Source organism: Sinocyclocheilus anshuiensis, unplaced genomic scaffold, assembly GCF_001515605.1.
Source record: "Sinocyclocheilus anshuiensis isolate Anshui unplaced genomic scaffold, SAMN03320099.WGS_v1.1 scaffold204, whole genome shotgun sequence".
Classification (NCBI taxonomy): domain Eukaryota; kingdom Metazoa; phylum Chordata; class Actinopteri; order Cypriniformes; family Cyprinidae; genus Sinocyclocheilus; species Sinocyclocheilus anshuiensis.
Window position 1 is genome coordinate 930,420 of NW_015557064.1, and position 21,581 is coordinate 952,000.

Below are 21,581 nucleotides of genomic sequence, written 5' to 3' on the forward strand. Positions count from 1 at the left end.
GCTTCCAGCCAATAGCGACATTAAAACTGCACGAGCCATAGTCCAGTCACACCGACTCAAGTGTCATATTAATACGCATGCGCATGATAATGTGGCGTAAATTGCCAGTTATTTGGGGGGACACACTGGTTGAGATCATAGAATGTTTATTAAAGTTTTTTCATGCTCTTTATTCAGTCATGTAACTGCTGCTGAAACAGCGCCTAGTCACGCCTTGCTTGTTACATTTCTCAGCGCTGGTCGTAAAAGACTAATTACAGTCGTTTGTGATTATAGAATGAGGATTTAAAAATAATTTAATAGAAATTGCTGAGTGATTTCAGTGTACGTATATAAACATATATAATAATGATAAATTATAAACATATAAATCCTTGCAATTATATTAAAGATTACATATGTTGAATAAAGATTTAAATAATTATTTACACGTTTAGTGTACAAAAGTCTCCAGTGAGGAAAAAAGCGACTTGCTTTGCCCCTAAGCGCCCCTGGATGACTTTGTGTCCACTCAGGAAAACAGTTATATTATTATTAGTTACCAAAAAATAACTATCCCCAAACGTAGGAATATGTATTCAATGTAATGTAGATCTTAGATTAGATTATCATAACAATGCAATTGCATAGAAAACGTCAAACTGCATGTAAATCAGAGACACAAATGTTTATGATTTATAGTAAGCAGAGACACAGACACGTCGGTAACATAATAACATACAGTTAAAAGAGAGTGGAAAAATACAAGGAGAAAATGCATATTAAACACACTAATCAAGTGCTAATTAACAGCTTATTTCATATAAACCCTTTAACATCTGAATATTTTCATAGCAACAGATTACGAAAAATTATTTTCAATGCGGTACAAAAGGCTAAACAATTTGAATAAATTAAACTAATTCATACTTATCAAATTGTCGTTTAAAATCATTTACTTCTTAACTAACGGCCAAACTTAAAAGTTGGGCATAAAATGTACAAAAAGTCAAGACAAAGTCAGTGTTTATATTTCCACTGACCACTAGGTGTCACCAGATAGCACGTTCTTGGGTCAACAGCATGTATTTGTAATGTAGACAAGAGAATGGAGAATGTTTGACCTCCAGTGTGTCTTTCATCATCAGGTTCAGTATCACCTGTGACCCTGAGTTTTGTTTCAATCTTTGAGCTTGACGTTCACTTAAAATTTGAAAGTTCACCAGATTTTAAAGTACTAAAACCATAAAGCACAAGCTCTGAATCTGCTAGAATTCACAGGAGTATTTCACAAGCACACCTGCACAGTTTTGATATAGTCCCCAATAAATCTTTGGACTATACCACAATGCAACAGGATTTGCCATTAGAGACAAATATTTACAGCAAATACTTACCGGTCTATCTTCAAAATAGTAAATGTTTCATACAGTCAGTTAAAATATAGCAAACAAACAGAGTAAGAGGTCAGTCTGAATGATTTTCATTACTATCCATCTCGTCACTAGACATCTGCTTGCAGACTGGAAATGTTCCCTTTTAGACTTTGCACATAATCTGGGAAATGTTCCCAAACACAAAAACCGATACTAAGAAATAATTTTGGCACAACTGGATAAGATTATCATAACAGAACCTGTTCTTCTGTCAAGTACTTCAAACTAAATGTCAAACAGCAAACTGACCATTAATGTTCCATTCACAGACTTTAATAAACTTTATATTTGACGTAAACTTCCCACTGGTGGAGACATCATGTCTATAGTGGTTTTTAAAAGAGTGAGAAAGATTAAAGAAGAAAGAGATGAAAGACCACAGTAAACACTTTACAGTACAGACTCCACACCGTCCTCGTCGTCGAGTGTTTCACGTGAGGAACTGTCTCCTTGGTTCTGGCATGTGACGAGAGGGGAGTTCTCCTCTTCTGCTTTGACATTAGCCACAACCTCCACCTTCACCTCCTCCAGTTCTTGCTCCTCTTGATGCTGCTCCTGTTGTCTTTGTTTCTTCATCTCTTGCTCATTGATGTGGTGAAGAATGCCAGCACCAAGTGCATCTCCCTCCACATTCACAACGGTGGTGGTGCGGTCTCTGATCACACATCAGACACACTTTGTTAACACAACAGATTACTTAAGGGCTAACATTTTTTTTACAACTGTATGTATATATTGTACGAATAAAGCCTAATTTTAATGTTTTTGATTCTGATAAGAAGCTTTAAAAGGTTCTTATGAAGCTTTACACAAAAATAGGCTGCAAAGCTCAGAATGATATGTTGGGGGTGTGCATTATATACGTTTCTTTCTATTTATATATATAAAAATATTTATTTTATATTTGTTTATTTTACATTTTATACTATTACATATATATACACCACTACTCAAAAGTTTGGGTTCAGTTAGGGTGACTATACGTCCTCTTTTTCCCGGACATATCCTCTTTTCAGACCTAAAAAATGCATCTGGCCGGGATTTCTAAATCGGCCCAAATTGTCCGGGATTCGGCCTTTGCTTTCTACAGTCGCCATTCATTGTGTGTGTTTTTGTAGATCCCTGCGAGGGACTGTTCTCTTAATCCCGATCCCACTGAATTTCTGACCATTATCGCTCTGTGTAAAGGAAGATCAGATATTTGTCAAGGAGCTCAGGGTCTGTTGAGCAGCAAATCCTCCAGCATGGTCTGTCAGCCATCTCTCCTCTCAACCCGTGATCAGTGAAATCGGACTCCTGCAGCTGGTGTTGAATGCAGGGTTGTCAAGTCCACGTTTTTTTTTTCCGATGGAATTGGGCTACTTTTAAACTGTTGCCATGGGTTGATTTTCCCCCGTGGGTTAAAGGTTTGCATTCTACCTAAAACTGTGCTGTTAAGTTTTGTGAAGGAGGGCCACTAGGAAGCTTTTTAGCTGTGTTGATCAATATGCATAACAGTGACTGTAAAATATGTATTTTAGGTATGGAAATGACATATTTTGAGTTTTGATATTTGGGATATGGTCATTGCGCTACTTTGGGCACTACTTTAACCACCAACCAACTGTCCTCTTTTTGGAAAACTAAAATATGGTCACCCTAGTTCAGTAAGATTTTTAAACATTTTTTTATAGAAGTCTCTTATACTCACCAAGGCTGCATTTATTTAATCAAAAGTAAAAACAGTAATGTTTTGAAATATTATTACAGTTTACGATAGCTATTTTTTTGTTTTCTATTTAATATATTTTAAAATATAATTTATTCCTGACAAAGTTGAATATTCAGCAGACATTACTTCAGTCTTAAGTGTCACAGGATCCACCGAAATCATTTTAATATACTGATTTGGTGCTCAAGAAACATTTATTTCCATTATCAGTGTTGAAAACAATTGTGCTGCTTAATATTTTTGTGAAAAAAATTTTTTTCAAGACCCTAAAACCTAAACCCTTATTTATTAATTGTGATTAATAAAAAAACAACAACAACAACATTTAAATAGTTAAAAATACATTTAAAAAATTGAATTATTAATATATATCTCCTGTCCAGTAAATTTGACGCTGATATGGCGACTCAATAACACTCAGCTAATATTGATATGAGATTATATGAGATACACAATTAATCAATATATCATAGGCCTATATTAATAATTTATTGATATTGAATAAGAAGAAGAAGCTGTCTTACACAATCCAGTCCACAGCCAACATGAGTGACAGGTCATGGGTAGGCAGACCAATGGCCTCCAGAATGATAGCGATGGTGATGATCCCTACAGCTGGAATACCTGCTGCTCCCACACTGGAGGCGGTGGCTGTCACCCTTTGAATAAGCAAATAAGCAATCATTTAGCAGATGCTTTATCCAAAGTGATTAACAGCTCACTTATTACAGAAACAAATTCCCTGGAGATAAGTGCCATGATTCTAAAAGCCAGAATGGTGATAGCTCATATTTATCATCATCCAAACCTCCATCAGAGCCTCAGGTTTGCATCGCTTGTTACACACTCAACAGCGTAACCTGCCACACTGGGACAGGCTCCAGAGAGTGAGTGTGTGTTGCTTGTAAATTTAGATCAAGCTTAGCATCTCTGCCTTGTTTAGATATAGAGCACATATCGAATGTAACCAGAATAGATACAAGAATGTTCTGGGGATCTATCAATACTCCTGCTGACTGAAAAAAAGGCCTCATAGCGATGTACACTCACAGGATTGTGAAGATCTGGCCTGCGTTGAGTTCAACGTTGTTGAGTTGGGCAATAAACACAGCCGCAACGCACTGGAAAATGGCTGCTCCATCCATGTTAACAGTGGCTCCAATCGGTAAAATGAATCGACTGATTCGTTTGTCGACACCGTTGTTCTCCTCCACACACTTCATCATGGTGGGCAGTGTCGCTGAGCTGCACATGCACAAAAAACAGACAGGGTTTGAGTATGTAATGGCAAAATAGATGTAAAAATGGTCATAGCAATTCTACTGGTGGAAAAAAATTATAACTACATTTTAATGACATCAGGCTCATTACATAACTTTGAATCAGTGATATTTTTGTATTATTTATATCCTATCAATGTTTTGATGTAGCTGTTATTTCTATATTTTCAGTTATTTTCATTTTAATTTTAGTTTAGGTTTTAGTAATTTTGTTATGTACTTTTGTTAATTTATTTTCAGATTTCTTTTAAGTTTTAGTATATTTTTATTTTGGTTTTAGCAATTTTAGTACTTCAGCTTAAACTTATTAGTTTAAGTTAATTAAATTCAATTCAATTCAAGTTTATTTGTATAGCGCTTTTCCTGATACAAATCACTGCAAAGCAGCTTTACAGGAAATTAAGTTTCTACAATATATTTAGTAGTAGCTTGTCAGTGGTTTGTCAAACTGACGTACATATGGCAGAAATGTGCGGTAAAATTTAGTTAATGACGTAATCAAACAGGCGATGAACACTATTAACAGCAATGATTATATGTTGCAATCAAACTTGTGATCAAAATTTGGTAGTTTATGTTGTTTCAGGGTTGGCATCATCTGAGGTCCTCTGAGGGGTTGGCATCATCTCGCTAATATTGATAAATGAGATTATATGAGATATATGCAATTAATCAGTATATCATATATCAATTTATTAATATTGAATATAAATGGTAGAAGCTGTCTTACACAATCCAGTCCACAGCCAACATGAGTGACAGGTCATGGGTAGGCAGACCAATGGCCTCCAGAATGATAGCGATGGTGATGATCCCTACAGCTGGAATACCTGCTGCTCCCACACTGGAGGCGGTGGCTGTCACCCTTTGAATAAGCAAATAAGCAATCATTTAGCAGATGCTTTATCCAAAGTGATTAACAGCTCACTTATTACAGAAACAAATTCCCTGGAGATAAGTGCCATGATTCTAAAAGCCAGAATGGTGATAGCTCATATTTATCATCATCCAAACCTCCATCAGAGCCTCAGGTTTGCATCGCTTGTTACACACTCAACAGCGTAACCTGCCACACTGGGACAGGCTCCAGAGAGTGAGTGTGTGTTGCTTGTAAATTTAGATCAAGCTTAGCATCTCTGCCTTGTTTAGATATAGAGCACATATCGAATGTAACCAGAATAGATACAAGAATGTTCTGGGGATCTATCAATACTCCTGCTGACTGAAAAAAAGGCCTCATAGCGATGTACACTCACAGGATTGTGAAGATCTGGCCTGCGTTGAGTTCAACGTTGTTGAGTTGGGCAATAAACACAGCCGCAACGCACTGGAAAATGGCTGCTCCATCCATGTTAACAGTGGCTCCAATCGGTAAAATGAATCGACTGATTCGTTTGTCGACACCGTTGTTCTCCTCCACACACTTCATCATGGTGGGCAGTGTCGCTGAGCTGCACATGCACAAAAAACAGACAGGGTTTGAGTATGTAATGGCAAAATAGATGTAAAAATGGTCATAGCAATTCTACTGGTGGAAAAAAATTATAACTACATTTTAATGACATCAGGCTCATTACATAACTTTGAATCAGTGATATTTTTGTATTATTTATATCCTATCAATGTTTTGATGTAGCTGTTATTTCTATATTTTCAGTTATTTTCATTTTAATTTTAGTTTAGGTTTTAGTAATTTTGTTATGTACTTTTGTTAATTTATTTTCAGATTTCTTTTAAGTTTTAGTATATTTTTATTTTGGTTTTAGCAATTTTAGTACTTCAGCTTAAACTTATTAGTTTAAGTTAATTAAATTCAATTCAATTCAAGTTTATTTGTATAGCGCTTTTCCTGATACAAATCACTGCAAAGCAGCTTTACAGGAAATTAAGTTTCTACAATATATTTAGTAGTAGCTTGTCAGTGGTTTGTCAAACTGACGTACATATGGCAGAAATGTGCGGTAAAATTTAGTTAATGACGTAATCAAACAGGCGATGAACACTATTAACAGCAATGATTATATGTTGCAATCAAACTTGTGATCAAAATTTGGTAGTTTATGTTGTTTCAGGGTTGGCATCATCTGAGGTCCTCTGAGGGGTTGGCATCATCTCGGTCTTTGTAAGGGCTGGATCCAGACTAAAGCTTGTGTAATTCCTAGTTACCACGGGATGTCAAGACAACATTTCTATTTGTCGTTTAAGGTTTTAAGTTGAAGTTTTTCATCTAATATTTATATTTTATTTTATTTCAGCTATATTTTTATAGTTTTATTGAACAATTACAGCATTGCTTTGGATTGGTCCAAAAGGGCTGAGACTGCAAATAAACCATCAAAATATGGAAAAGACATTCAAGACTCTACTTTGTCAATCTGATTATGGGCCCTTTGCCAACAAATCAAGGTTTTTGCATTTCAGCAACACTTCTAAAGATTTAGCAAGACTAGTAGTTCCAGGGAAAAAAGGAAACAAAGCTTTTTAGTCACATTCTGGAGGCCAAATTGTCCTGCTTATAGGACTACATAAATATATGAAATATAACAAATTACCTGGAGCAGGTAGCAAAGGCAGTGGTAAAAGGTGTGATGAGGCCAGACAGGAAACTGAAGGGGTTTGCACGAGTGAACCCAAAGTAGATAAGTGGTAAGACGATGCCACCATGGATGATGTGGCCCAGGATAGAGGCAAAAATGTACTTCCCCAAACTAGTGACCAGCAGAACCACATCTTCCATCTCCACAATTTTACTGCCAACCAAGAACATGATGCCAAAAGGCACATACCTGAAGGACAAAACAACAGAATGTATCATACATGATATGCATGGTACAACTTAGGTTTTATAATGTATAAAATGATAAATGTTAAATATTATAGACAGACAGATAGACAGATGGATAGATTAGATTAGATTGTCACATTCACCAGCTGGAGTGCCCTTGATAACAACCAGAGGGCGCTCCATCCCATACCTCTGTCACTCAGTCTGGACTTAAAGGGTTAGTTCACCCAAAAATGCAAATTAGCCCATAAATTACTCGCACTCAAGTCATCCTAGGTGTATATGACTTTCTTCTTTCAGATGAATCCAGTCGGAGTTATATAAAAAATTGTTTTTGATCTTTCAAGCTGTTTCATGGCACTCAGCGGGTGTTGCATTGCTTCAGTCCAAAAGAAGTGAAATAAAAACGCAAGCTACATTAAAGTGATTATTACATTTTGAATATGGATATTTTTCTTACAAAAACGCATCGATTCGCTACAGAATGCCTTTGTTTTTGGGTGAACTAACCCTTTAATTTCCCATAATCCTTTGCCCGGACACATCCGCACTCATTGTTTGCAACTGCCTGGTTAACCCTGTCTGCTCACCCTATATAAGCCTGGTTCATTTTGTCATTCATTGTTAAGTCTTGTATGTGTCTACACTGCATTTCTATGCCTCGTTTCCTGGTTCTCCTGTGTCTTGGTTCCTGGTTTTGTTTCCCTGTCTGTCTTTGGATTACCCTTTGCCTGTGTTTGGGCCCTGTTGCTATTGTTTGGATTGATTGCCTGTGTTATGACCTTAACCTGTTTTTGAACTTTGATTGTGGAATACCCCTTTAATAAATTCTGCATTTGGTTCCTCAACCTTTGTGTCCCTGTGCAGCTTTATGACAGAGGTATGGGATGGAGTGCCCTCTGATGGTTATCAAGGGCACTTCAGCTGGTGATTGTGACTATTATATTATATTATTGGATTAGATGTCAATTTGATCAAAGGTCTTTACTTACCACATGATCCAGGACACCAGTACCATGGTGGCTTCATTGAAGGCATTGAAAAAGCGAATGAGCTCCTCTCCTTCTGCCCCAAGCTTTCTCAAAGCAACTCCAAAAACCATAGCAAAGAGAACAAGGCCCAGAATATTCATTCCATCTGCATCTGCTCCATAGGGAACCTGAAAATCACCAGAACATATTTGTCTTTGGCTTATATAATTGCACAATCAAATGTTATGATATTGCCATTCACAGTTGGGTCAAAGGTGAACAATGCAATAGCAAACTAAATTAGAAGTTGACCAAACAAAATGACCAAACAAAACCAAGCAACAAAATGTGACATTAATGTGCTCTGATAAATGCTGATTTTGCTAATTGACCTATATTAACTATTGTTCCCACTCATATTCCCTGTCACTGAACTTGATATGACTGTGCATGAACAAGTGACTTTCAAAAGACGAAATGTGATGAAGCTTGGCTCTCAGACAGACTTTCGCTCAGCGGTGGAGGCAGTGGTGTGATGAAGATCTGATGAGACTGAGCTATCGTTCAATTGAATCCCGCTCTTGTTCTGGGCTTTATTGCACATCCAGGCATGGCTCATCACTTGGCACACAGTACTGGTTGTTCTGTAAGCTCTACTTAAGCAATTATGGACCTCAAGCATTCTGAGGGATTGCCCACAATATTTGCCCATGCACCAGCAGATATGAGATATTTCAGCTGAGCCAGGATGTAATGAAGACCCAATTATACATAGTGTAGTTCAGATGTGATCTGTGAACTTTTTAATTTTTGCATATTTAGCACTGAATTCGAAAGGAAACATTGATGGAATAGATTAAAACAACTGTGTTAAATGGATCAACAATTCCTAATTAACAAATATGCAAGTGGCAGGACATAAACTTTGCAATGTGGAGACCTGCATCTCTGTGGAGACCTGCATGCTTGTGGGACTGGATTTAACTGATTGTACTAATATAATGACAGAAAAACAAATATTCATTAGAAATAAAAATAATTTAAAATCTGCACATCCTGAGTCATTCTACAAGCATATTGTTGAGACTAGAATGCAGACACATGGGAGGCACATTGAAAAGCCCTCTGGGAAAGGTTTGCCATCTCCAGCTGCTTGAGTGCTCAGTGGGACAGGAGCAGCAAAAGCGGCTGCATCAACCCTAGCCCTGTGCAAACAAACAGCAAGCTCATTCAAGGCTGCCAAAGAGCCTACACTACGGTGGTCGGACACAAAACCAGTCAAGAGGCCCCGATCCGACTTGAGTTTTATTTTTTTTTAAAGCACAAAATTCACTTTCAACAAGTGACATGATGTGTGTGTTGACAATTGTGTACTTGACGGTGCATTCTTAACATAGGAAAAGGAAGAACCTAATGCTAATAATAATAATTATTAATAATAATATATAAAATCAGAATATAATAATAATAAAATATTATTAGAAAGAAAAAGAGACTGTGTACCTTCTGGTAGTTGAGGGTTCTGTTTGTTCCATTTCCAACAAGAATTGTCTTATAATCAGTGACATACTGTGACAAAAGTAAGAGTCAGAGAAGGACAACATCATGAGCTACATGCAGTGCTTATCACAGAGCTATTTTGACCGATTTAAATTCATTCCAGTGTGCAGCTTCATGAACTGTGATGCATTTGATCATTTCTCTGCTCTGAGCTTGTTTCTGTGCAAGTCTAGTGCCAAAATACTCACAAAAGCAGCATTTAAAGTTTAGCTGACGAGGACTTTGAGACTGGTATACACAGAGACAATGACAGCGATCCCCCACAAACCCTATCATTCAGAACCCCTGTTTCTCAAAAACTCCAATTATATGAGCTGGAGCACTCAGTTTAGTTTTTGAGGTAGTATCCTTACTACCTCAAAAGTAGAAATTGGGTAGGTGAGGTAAGAAATAGAAATAAATGTTGAAAAAATATCTTATTTTTGGCATAGTAAAAAACTGCAAGACAGATGTCATGTTTACATAGAAAAACTCATTCACACATTAAAAATCAGTGCAGTGGAATGCAAAATAGTATTTGTGTGAACTGGCTCTAAAGGTTCACATGCAGTATCTATAATGGGTCTTTAACTGAGATTAATATACAATGTTTGCATAATCTGATGTTGACTTGCATGTGATAGCAAAATTAAAATCCATAAACATATTTCAGTTAGAGATAATTAATACAACCTGGAATAGATCTACAATAATTAGTTTGGACCAGTCTGTAACTGGCTATTTAAATAATTGCCAGGCATTTCTGTATTAATCCTGCTAATATATGTTCTCTTTTAAAGCCTTTCTGGCCTCCATCCAGGTAAATGTCGATGGAAATCCGACTGGATAAAGAAACATTCTCCCACTGGATAAAGAAACACCCCATCTGCACCTAATGACCCTGTTTCTCTTTCTAAATCTACTCTGGCCTTTACAAAAACATCTTCTTCTTTTTTTTTTTTCTTTTACTAATTGATAACTGGTTGCCCATTTGGTTTGTGTCAATGGGGTCATCCACATGATCCGGTCTAGGCACAGAGAAGTTATCTCACACCTCGGCCACCGAACCTCCTGACCTCTCTTTGAGCAGAGCGTGCTCACTGTTGAGCAGTTGCCCGTGTGGTACAACCCAGTGAACCAAGCCAGGTTGCCAGGCACCAAGGAATGGAATCAGCTTGCTATGGTAACTGCCTGGTTGCTTAGTGGTGAGAGAGGATGGGAGGTATTTATTGAGCAGGGACAAAAATGGTTACTCCATTTTGTGACTCTCTCAATTAGAGATGAAGGAGCTGTTAACATGGAGGAAATGATCTACAAATATTCATTCTGAACATATCTGTTTGTGTGACTGTGTGTGTTTTAGTGACAGCTGGAAGAAAAACATTCACTTACTGAGCGGAAAGCTGCAGCCACCAGGTTGGATGGAAACAGGTTTCTGAAAAGGAAAAACAAGCAAGAAAGATAAACCAGTGATGCAGACATGTGTAAAAATTAGCTCTTATCATCACAGATGGACACCACTGATGTTCCTTTGCTAAATTCCCACCAGTTTGCAGCACGACGGACCTGTAAAGGAAGCTTTGCACTGATCCGTACAGATCAATATCTGTATTTGCAAATCTAAATCATTCACTCAGGCTACAGAACAGATTATTTTAAACTAAACTGAGTTCAGTCCTTGTTTGTCATATGACCTGCATTAAAAAGAGGATTAAACTAGTAACCCTGTGAATTATGACGCAAAGAGAAATGTATTTTCTCCAGGTTCATGCAAGCCTATTATACAGTTGTTCTTCAAGTTTATTACATAATTGCATAGCAAAAAACAAGAAAATCTTTCAAGACTTTTTACTAACAGGTTTCAGAGGTTTTAAGTTTCAAGATATAGGCACCTTTGTCCCACATTGATTGAACAACACATTTTTTTTTTTTTTTTTTTTTTTTTTAATTTCAGGTTAGTGAAAAAGCAGGATAGTGATTTTAAATGGATAGTAAACATGTTTGCTGGAATTTACAAAAAAAAAAAATCTTTAAAAGTTATCAAGCTGTCAAAAAAAAAAAGGTAAAACCAGCCACCATCAGAAAAGTAACTCAGAGGCAGCCATACATAGTCATATTTCTGTCCGATAGAACAGCAACAATTGGGCTGTTATGAAATACTGACTTCTAACTATTGTATGACTCGATGTATGCAGGATAACTAATAATAGTTTGATAATTAATGATTAAAATCCATCAGAACAGTTTTATAAATGTCACACTATATCTTGACATGTTAAAACAGACTCTAAGTAAGTTCAAAAGCTTATCTGCCCCACTTTTGCAGAACTCGCGCTATATGTGGAATAAAACGTTCTCTTGCCAGAAATATGAGCATTTTTCCATCTGTTTTTCCAGCTCTTATTTCCTTGTCTCTGGCAATAATTAAATGCATCAATATGTGATTTAAATGCCTAAAATAAAAAAGAAGATGTAAAGTATGAACTGTCACTTCATCTGCATGTCTTCTGCATTAATCATGCTTGCAGGCGCGGATTAAGTGATGCTTTATAGTGTACTGCTTTATTTCTCACGTTGAATGATAGGCTTTAGTTATTAATTAACAATTATTGCTAGATAATATTATTATTATTATTAGCATTCATTTCCATAACCAAATGATACCTTGCAAGATCTAAAAACGAATCCGCTGTCTCTTTGTTGGAGCTCACGCCTTCCAGCCCCAAGTTGTTGGTGTTCAGCGCTCCGGCTCCCACGCCGGGTTTGATGATGAAGGCGAGCGCAACCCCGATGGATGAAGCGATCAGAGTGGTCACCAGAAAGTAAGACACGGCGATTCCTCCGAGCTTTCCCAGCGACCGCGTGTCCATACTCGCAGCGCCAGAAATCAAACTGCAAACCACTAAAGGAAGGATGATCATCTTGAGCATCCTCAGCAGCATCTCTCCGGGTCATCTGAGCTCGGGATAGGTGGATGTTCCGGACCATCATCCCGAGCCCGACGCCCACCAGAACCCCGGACACCGTCAAGATCACTAGGAGATTTCTTTTGAAGAAGACCATGAACCGGTCTTTAAAGCTGTTCTTTTCTGATTTTGTTGAGACTGCTGGTAACGGGTTTTTGTACCCGGCGTGTCCATTGATTTCGCTCTTCTTTTCCTCCATGATTTTTCTACACGCTCAGTCTTTCCACACGTTTAAAAGAGTAGGCTACCAGGCTTTTCTCATCAGCAGCGTACGTGCGCTTGGAATGGAGCGGACTGGAGAGCGCTTGTAAAAACCAGCCGGCACTTATAGACATGCTGCATCTACCAATGACGAGGGGTCTTTTAAAGATGAAGATCCAGGGCATGCGCACTCCTGGACCACTATGAAATGATGCAACAAGGCAAAGGGTTTCTGATATCCGTGCATATTATTATTATCATTATTATTATTATTGGGTGATTTAATATGTGTGCCTTTTGTGTTAATAAATTTCATTGTGCCATCTCAAGTTAAATTAAAATCTATCTATCTATCTATCTATCTATCTATCTATCTATCTATCTATCTATCTATCTATCTATCTACTGTATACAGAGAGAATAAAGACAAAATACCATTTATTCCCATGTTGTAATTTTTTTTTTATATTTGTTAATATAGGTAGCCTACATTTAGAAACACGAGACGGGGAACAGGTCAAAACAACATACATTTATAAAATAACAAAATGTATTTCTGTTCATGTTTTAAGAACAATGACTATATACAGGTGCATCTCAATAAATTAGAATGTCGTGGAAAAGTTCATAAATATTTATGTTCTGTTAAAATACATTTATATTCTATTGTTTGTATTTATATTTATATATCTATTTATCGTTATTTTTAATAATATATTATTAAAATAAGACATAACATAAGCTTTTCATTGTTAAAGTCACATTATTTACACATATATTCATGAAAGACACAAAAGGCATCTTTTCATTGAATGACCCTGTTGTTATTGCTATGTTATTGTTGTTTGTCATATTTGGAGCAATTTTATATTTCTTTATTTGCACAGTTTTTCAGCATTTGCAGCATATTCTGTGAGGGTTGCCATTTTCTTCAATTTCTGCATTCTGTATTTTAATACAATATTCAAATGATATAACTCATAATTTTAGAATCCCACCTACACTTTTCCCCAAGATAAATAAAATGTGAAACTCTCAGTTCTTTTTAGCTGTCTGTTGCTTTCCCCTGAACCTCAACTATTCTGTTCCAAAAATAACATTTCACAGCTGCCAAACCAGAAGCAGGAAGCTGAGTGTGCTCTCCAGTCATTACTATAATACACTGAACCCCACTGTGGCTTGGACAAAACAAGACTGTGAAGATTTTAGGCCCCAGATAGTTCCAAAAAGTCTTCTAGTACACTGAAAATAATCTTAAGAAGGAGTTTGTGTTAAAGGTATGGTACTGTTAAAAGTATTGTAAAAGTAACACTATGAGATAGAGGGTAAACAAATGTCTGACCTTATGTAAAACCACACCCTGCAGCTGTTGTCATGCCTAAGAAAGATAAGCTCTCTCCATAAGACCCCCTCCTAGTTACAAATCTGATTTCGGTGCCAGATTGACCTTAAATGCATTTGCTGGTTTATTTTGTAGAACACTTGGTTTGAATTTGACTTCCATCCCAAAATATGGCTTACATACATATATGTCATTTAGGGATGTTAAAATAAACCTGCTTCTAAACATATACTTTATGTTTACTCATTTATGTTTACTCAGTAATCTGTACATTATAAGCAACACCTATAGTCTACTGTGCTTTTTTGTTGTCTAATGTATTAAAAACCACAAGTGAACAGAGAGGCAACTTATAAAAACGGAGAGAGAAACAGAATTTAACTGCTTAAGACTGTAATAATATTCTCCAACCACCAGATGGCATTCCTTGTAAAGTCCTTTCTCTGTTTGAGAAAAATACTGTGTGTATTGTAAACCTCAAGCACTACTGATCATTGCTTATTATTCGACATATAAGCACAAATTCTTGTAATATTATGTCAATGCACTGCAAAAAAAAAAAAAAAAAGCGTTATTTTTGTTCTTCTTCAGCCTTTTATTCTTGTAAAGGTAATGTTGATAATTAATGGTGATTTTTGTGCTTTGTTATGGTGATTTATGAAGTTACTTTTCTCAATTAGAATTATGACAACATTACACTTACATTGTACAATTTATATTGTCATAAATATTGTTATTTTTAAGAGACCTACAATCTAATAAGGAGGTTATGGTTAGCAGATAATGACCAGTCTGTCAGGACAGCAGGGTTTACCCTGAACACCTGAAATCAAATGTCAGACTCCAAGATTAATGATTGTTTGCTCTTATTCAATCAGACCACGCACCATCAGCTGTGTCACACACACACACACACACACACACACACACACACACTGTACTGTAGGTAGACTTTCTTGGCCTTTTGTCCCATTTAGTCAAACATTGGTGTAAACACTCAGTATTTTCCTTTGCTGGTGAAATCACCGAGGAACAAGCACGTGAGAGAAAACACATCTTCCCCACTTTCCCTGCTTTTTTCTTTTTAGTTAATGCCTATTTTCCGCAGTGGCAGGCTTTTTTGAACACTCCATTTCCTGTTATGCATTAGAGATTGAATTTGTAACAGAAAAGATTGAGCCAAGCTGTCAGTGCGGCATTTTACCACAGCAGGCTGCCTTTTCTCGGTTCCGCCACTTGAAGAACTCAAATCTGGCAATCTGAAATTTACCATTGATGCTTCAAGTAAGTATTGCCGCGACCCATTACAAAATATATAAGGATTATATTTTTTAAATATGTATAATTTGTCAGTTTGAAATGGTTTTAGACTGATTTTTGAGCTCACATTTTGCCCCGTCACTTTTTCATCGTGCTATAAATACCACGTTACTAGTCTGTTAGGTTCTTTAAAAATAACATGTCGAACAGCAGCCTGTTCTGCATTTTGGTTGGCTGATTCTACCAGAGGGGGCGGGGCGTATGAACTGGGATTCCGCCTCGACCCACAGAACGACCTGTCATTCAAATCTAATGTCTTGCAACTGCGACTACGAGGAGAGTCACCGAGGGCAACCTGCCTACTACTTTTGCGGACACTTTGAAGTGTGACTCTCATATTTGCAACTGTTTACATTTCTCAGGCTGATGAGGCACGGGGTGCTCAAAACGTCCCATGTGAATTCATGTCGACTAGCAAGGCATGCACTCATACAATGTAAACGCATTAGAAAATAAATCCGCTGAGCACTCAGTGATTTAACCGGATCGTGCAAGTCCGTCTACAGAAGGGTGAGTGGACTTTCCTACTGAATTATCATCATAAAGTCCTGTGTTTTGACAGGTCAGTCTTGATGTGGGTAGATCCTGCAAGCGTTCTGGCGTGCATTGACTCCAGCAGTAACCTGTTTGCATACCTACAGTATGTACGTCTACAAACTTGGCATATCTGTAAACACAATCTGCCAGTAGAAGCCCAGCACTGGCGTCTTCTGGATGCAAAATAGTTAATGTTTTAAACGAGGAGAGTCACATGACATAGCCTACTTATGATTGCTGCGTGTTGATAATTTACTGTAATCGACCCGAGTAAGCAATACATGTAGGACTATGTATTTACTTATTTATTGCTTTGGTGTTATTATATAGGCTAACTGAGGCCGTCGAGACTTGACGTACTGCTGCAGTGATCTCTCGTGTCGCGTAGCCTACAGTAGCCTACTTGATGATTTTGTACAGTAGCCATACTAGATTAGTATCACTAAACGGCTGAAGAGTTTTCATTGTTTTCAATTTGTTTATCAGTGGCTTTCAGAGTTTTTTTTTTCTTCTTCTGAAAAATATCTCAATATAGAAATATGTTTCAGCAGGGTTTATAAACAACTTATCAGTTACCTCAAAAACGAAATTTCAGCAAAAGTTTAAACTTTAGACCAATCCGGCTTCTGTTGGTCAGTGCAGTGAATTCACATGACCATGCACCTCAATCGATTATGAGCAGAAAATAGTTTGAAAAGTCTTTTAAAGTTGGAATGAAATGGAAGCAGTGATTTTAAAATAACTTTTCTTCCATATTGTGACATAGATCCGAGTGAAACGGAAAATCGAAATGAAAAAAAAAAAAAATTGTAGGGTGGGACTTGATCATACCTGTCAACCCTGCATATTCCTGGCAAAAAGTGCCACCTGCTGGCAGAAAATGAATTTGCATTTTTCAATAAGCCCTTCTGCACTTTGTTTAGACCAAAGCAAAAAACGACCCTTATTTTTAGCAAAAAACACCCAGTTGTAAATGTGAACTGGTGGATCGACAAGAAGATAATGAATTATAAATCTCTAAAGATATAGCCTACACTAAGATATAGTTATGTTACTAAATGAATATAATTGTTTGATAATAATTGTTTAAATTGATTGTTGATTGGACCGTGAGATGTGGGCAGGGTTTAAGTGGACTTAATGATTGGAGAAGTCTGCTGTTTCACCAGAAGATAGATTTATGCTATTTTGATTGAAATATAACATATACATGAATGAATCATTCACAATTATATTTAATATGCATTTAGAAAATAACTTAATTGCACACCAACTTTAAAAAGTCTACCTCCTTGAAAAAAAATGATTACACTGCCAAAAAATAATGTGTTTACATGCATGAACCTTGAACTGCAGTAGACTGAAATAACTGCCTTGTACTTATTTCAAACATTTAATTTTCTAGTTAGATAATAGAAATCTAAGTAGATGAAGCTTGGAAGGGAACATGTAGACATCAGCATGGGTCCAATGGGACATACCGATAAGGAAGCCCCACTGGTTTGTGTTTCCCGCCTGTCCGAAATCAAGTGGTTAAGGCAAAAGTTTGGCAATGACGGATTAGAGACACATCTACTTTAGTTGATAATCCAGATTAGGGTGTGTGCTGTGCACAGTGCTCTATTGGGACAGAGAGCTCAGAGTTGAGAATCGTCACCTCATTAGAAGTCAGTGACAGTGATGACCAATTAATACACTCTCCAGCCAGCCTGTTATATTCTAGTAATATGTAGGTTGTTAAAATTTAAAATGTAGTTTTTACCCAGTATGTGTTTCTAAAGAGATATGACAAAACAAGACATTTTGTTAGTCGCTCTTTTCTATACAATGGCAATGGATAGTTTTTAAACTTTAAAAGGATGCAAAAGTGATTTTGGTTGTTGAATACAGTTGTCACTCCCATAAATAACCAAACTCTGTGTTTACAGAGTGGGATTAAGCACTCAGAAAATAAGTTACAACTGTATTTAGCTGCAGTGTGTAGCCTGCATGGATAATGACAGTGTCCTGCATGGATATGACATTCACCAGTTAGGAGCAAGTCTTTCTGACTGTAATTCCATAGTCTGTTTTGTATTCCTTTAACATGTGCTTGGACCCAGCCTGTGTCTTTAATAGACTTCTCGTGGAAGTCTTAAATCCATAACATGGTCATAGTTACATTTTCTGCCAGTCTATAATGTTTTAATGTGCTATAAATTATGAGTCCAGTGTTAGTGAATTGCTCAAATGTATTTGCATTGAATTCTGAGTAAATGAACTGCCAGTGCCTGGGGCAGTGACCTGCTTTTCATTATAATGTGCAGGAAGCACATTCACTGTATTGAACTCTGAAGCGTCGAGCATGCTGATGACCTAGGGATTTTGAATGCTAAACCTCTAGAGAGATGTGTCAAAATTCCCTTTAAGATCTTTATAACCTGTGGCCTGCATCTTCTTGTACTGCTATGAAATGTTATAAGCTGTCAGTGTCACCACAGTTTGATCAGGACCATACATGTCATTTCTCGATTAGTTTGTTATCCTGCAGTTGGTCCAGGTATTTTTCATGTGTATTTTGTGTTGATTTTCAAGATGTTTCCGATTGGCTAAAGAAAAAATAAAGGAAAAAAGCAAATTAGAAATAGTCATTTTGTTTGTGAGATTCCAAAAACAAGTTTCATAGCACAAGAAAAATCTAGATAAATGTTATTTTATACCTTTCCCAAATTCATTGTCATTCCCCCAGAAATGTCAACCTATGCTCAAAATGTGCTTCTACCTAAATTTTTGTTTAAATGTATCTATACATACAATTCACTGCAGTTTGTAACACTAGTGGCAGTAAAACACCAACAACTTTTATTCCTTTTCACTCAAATGATGATTACAGGGGCATATTAATAAAGACTTATTTTCTCACAGTTCCTTGTACAATACCAAGTTATGGCCTCAAAACGCTTAATGAAACACTTCATGTAAACGAATATATTTTGAGATTTGCATCAAATAATCAGCTTCATATGTATGGCTTTTCTGATGTAGTAAACTTGGTACGGACCTGAGAGCTAAACATCATAAAGAAGCTCATAGAACAAAGCAAAAATGGCATGGTTGCTTCAACAAATGTGTTTTTAGCTCATGTTTGCTTTTGTTAACACTATTGCTTAGGTTTAGGGTATGGTTTAGTATAGGTGGTATGTTATTTTCAAATGCGATAGGGAATTAACATTTTAGCACCATTCACTGGATATTTCATTTCCAAACTGGCGTGACGCATACAACAACCAACATAATAAAACATTACGCCAGATTCATGTTCATGTGTTTCAGATAAAACTAAATGTACTTTTAGCACCACTTACTGGACAATTCACTTTGAAAGTGTTGCAAAATGTGCAAGAAACAATCATTCATTTGGAAGAAAATTAGCCTGGGTTGAGAAATGTGGTTGATTCTCTCATCCTCAAAGTAAGACTGCTGATAGAAGTGGCTGTATAATACTGGTATTCTATCATAAGTTTATTTCAGCAATTTTCTTTGTTAAAGTCAAGAAGGATCCAGTCATTTATACTTATTTATGCTTGTAGACATTTGAAAGAAAATGCATATAGTGCCACATACAAGTAGCACTTGAGAACTAATGCTTTTAATTCTAATACCATTATAATAAAGTGATGATATTGAGTCAGTGTTCTTCAGTATTTACTCTCAAATGATCTGCAGTGGCAGTGAAGGCCGCAGCAGGTCGGGGAGCTTTGTAGAGATCGGGTGTCTCTGGAACAGCAGCAATGCCAGAGTTAGCCGGCTGTCTCTCTGACACACACACAGAGAGAGAGAGAGAGAGAGTCCTCTCTCCCACAGCCAGTTGTACTGCAGCATTAATATTTCATACACCCACCTTTAAAGGAGGAGGAGGCTTGAGAGAACGAGCCAGAGAGTGGCCTCGGAAAAGCATAGCTCAGAGGGGATTCTCCATGGCTCAACAAAACATGCTAAGCTTCTGCACACACCATGACAATGCATGAAGTTTCACTTGCTCTCCAATATATGCTCAAATTCGACTGTTCTGCCCCTGTGCATTTAATGTGACACAAAGCTGTATATTCATCCAGCCTGACAATATTTCTGTGGTTATTTATTTATTTATTTATTTTTATTTTACAGACTTTCAATAGATATGTTGCAAATGAATTTTCTTGTCAGAATGGTTTTTGGAAGTAGTTGCAGTTGATTAATATTTAACATAATTACTTTTTTATATTTTTATTGATCCGAGACCTTTTGAATTTGATGCCAAATTTTGTACTTCCACCTTATCTATACTGGGCTAGTTAAATTATTCAGACTGAAGATGTGAGCATTTTTTTGTACTTCCCCTTATGAATTTACCATAGTTGTTCCCCAGCAGGTCGGGGAGCTTTGTAGAGATCGGGTGTCTCTGGAACAGCAGCAATGCCAGAGTTAGCCGGCTGTCTCTCTGACACACACACAGAGAGAGAGAGAGAGAGAGTCCTCTCTCCCACAGCCAGTTGTACTGCAGCATTAATATTTCATACACCCACCTTTAAAGGAGGAGGAGGCTTGAGAGAACGAGCCAGAGAGTGGCCTCGGAAAAGCATAGCTCAGAGGGGATTCTCCATGGCTCAACAAAACATGCTAAGCTTCTGCACACACCATGACAATGCATGAAGTTTCACTTGCTCTCCAATATATGCTCAAATTCGACTGTTCTGCCCCTGTGCATTTAATGTGACACAAAGCTGTATATTCATCCAGCCTGACAATATTTCTGTGGTTATTTATTTATTTATTTATTTTTATTTTACAGACTTTCAATAGATATGTTGCAAATGAATTTTCTTGTCAGAATGGTTTTTGGAAGTAGTTGCAGTTGATTAATATTTAACATAATTACTTTTTTATATTTTTATTGATCCGAGACCTTTTGAATTTGATGCCAAATTTTGTACTTCCACCTTATCTATACTGGGCTAGTTAAATTATTCAGACTGAAGATGTGAGCATTTTTTTGTACTTCCCCTTATGAATTTACCATAGTTGTTCAGTTGTTTAACTGTGGCATTTGTGATAATTAATGGATCCTTATTATCTAAACTCTGAAAACAAATGCCGTAGTTGTAATAAAAATACAACAAACTTCCTCATATCCAAGACAAGATTATTGAATATGAATCTAACCATATGTTACCACAGTTGGTGTTATTACAATAAATTACTTTTTTTTTCTTTTGTCATTGTGGTTCAGAATGTTGAATTTTTTTATTTCTTTTATAGTGTTTTAAAGCATAAAATTCTTAAAGTATAAAGTTCAGTGCAGTGGTTCACACAAGTAATCTGCTTAACGTTATTCAGTCGAATATACTGTGGTTCAGTTAGCAACCGTATTTAGTGGTTCCCACATAAGAACACAGACTGATAAAGAATCCTAGTCTCTCTTGCTCTGTTTCTCTGTCTGTTTATTTGGCATTTTTTCAATGCAGCCTTTCTTCCCCCCTCTAGCATGAGAAACAT

General features: G+C 36.8%; 1 protein-coding gene and 1 pseudogene across 2 annotated transcripts in view; one reads left to right on the forward strand and one right to left on the reverse strand.

The window, feature by feature from the left end:
• Nucleotides 1-928: 928 nt before the first annotated feature.
• LOC107676573 (neutral amino acid transporter A-like) lies at nucleotides 929-12,985 on the reverse strand (annotated as a pseudogene).
• Nucleotides 12,986-15,765: 2,780 nt separating this feature from the next.
• The window catches only part of LOC107676574 (SERTA domain-containing protein 2-like), a 43,937-nt gene continuing 38,121 nt past the window's right edge, over nucleotides 15,766-21,581 (forward strand). For both annotated transcript variants that reach the window (XM_016471146.1, XM_016471144.1), the window contains exon 1: nucleotides 15,766-16,040. The gene's annotated coding sequence lies outside the window, so the exon portion shown is untranslated. The remainder of the gene's footprint in view (nucleotides 16,041-21,581) is intronic.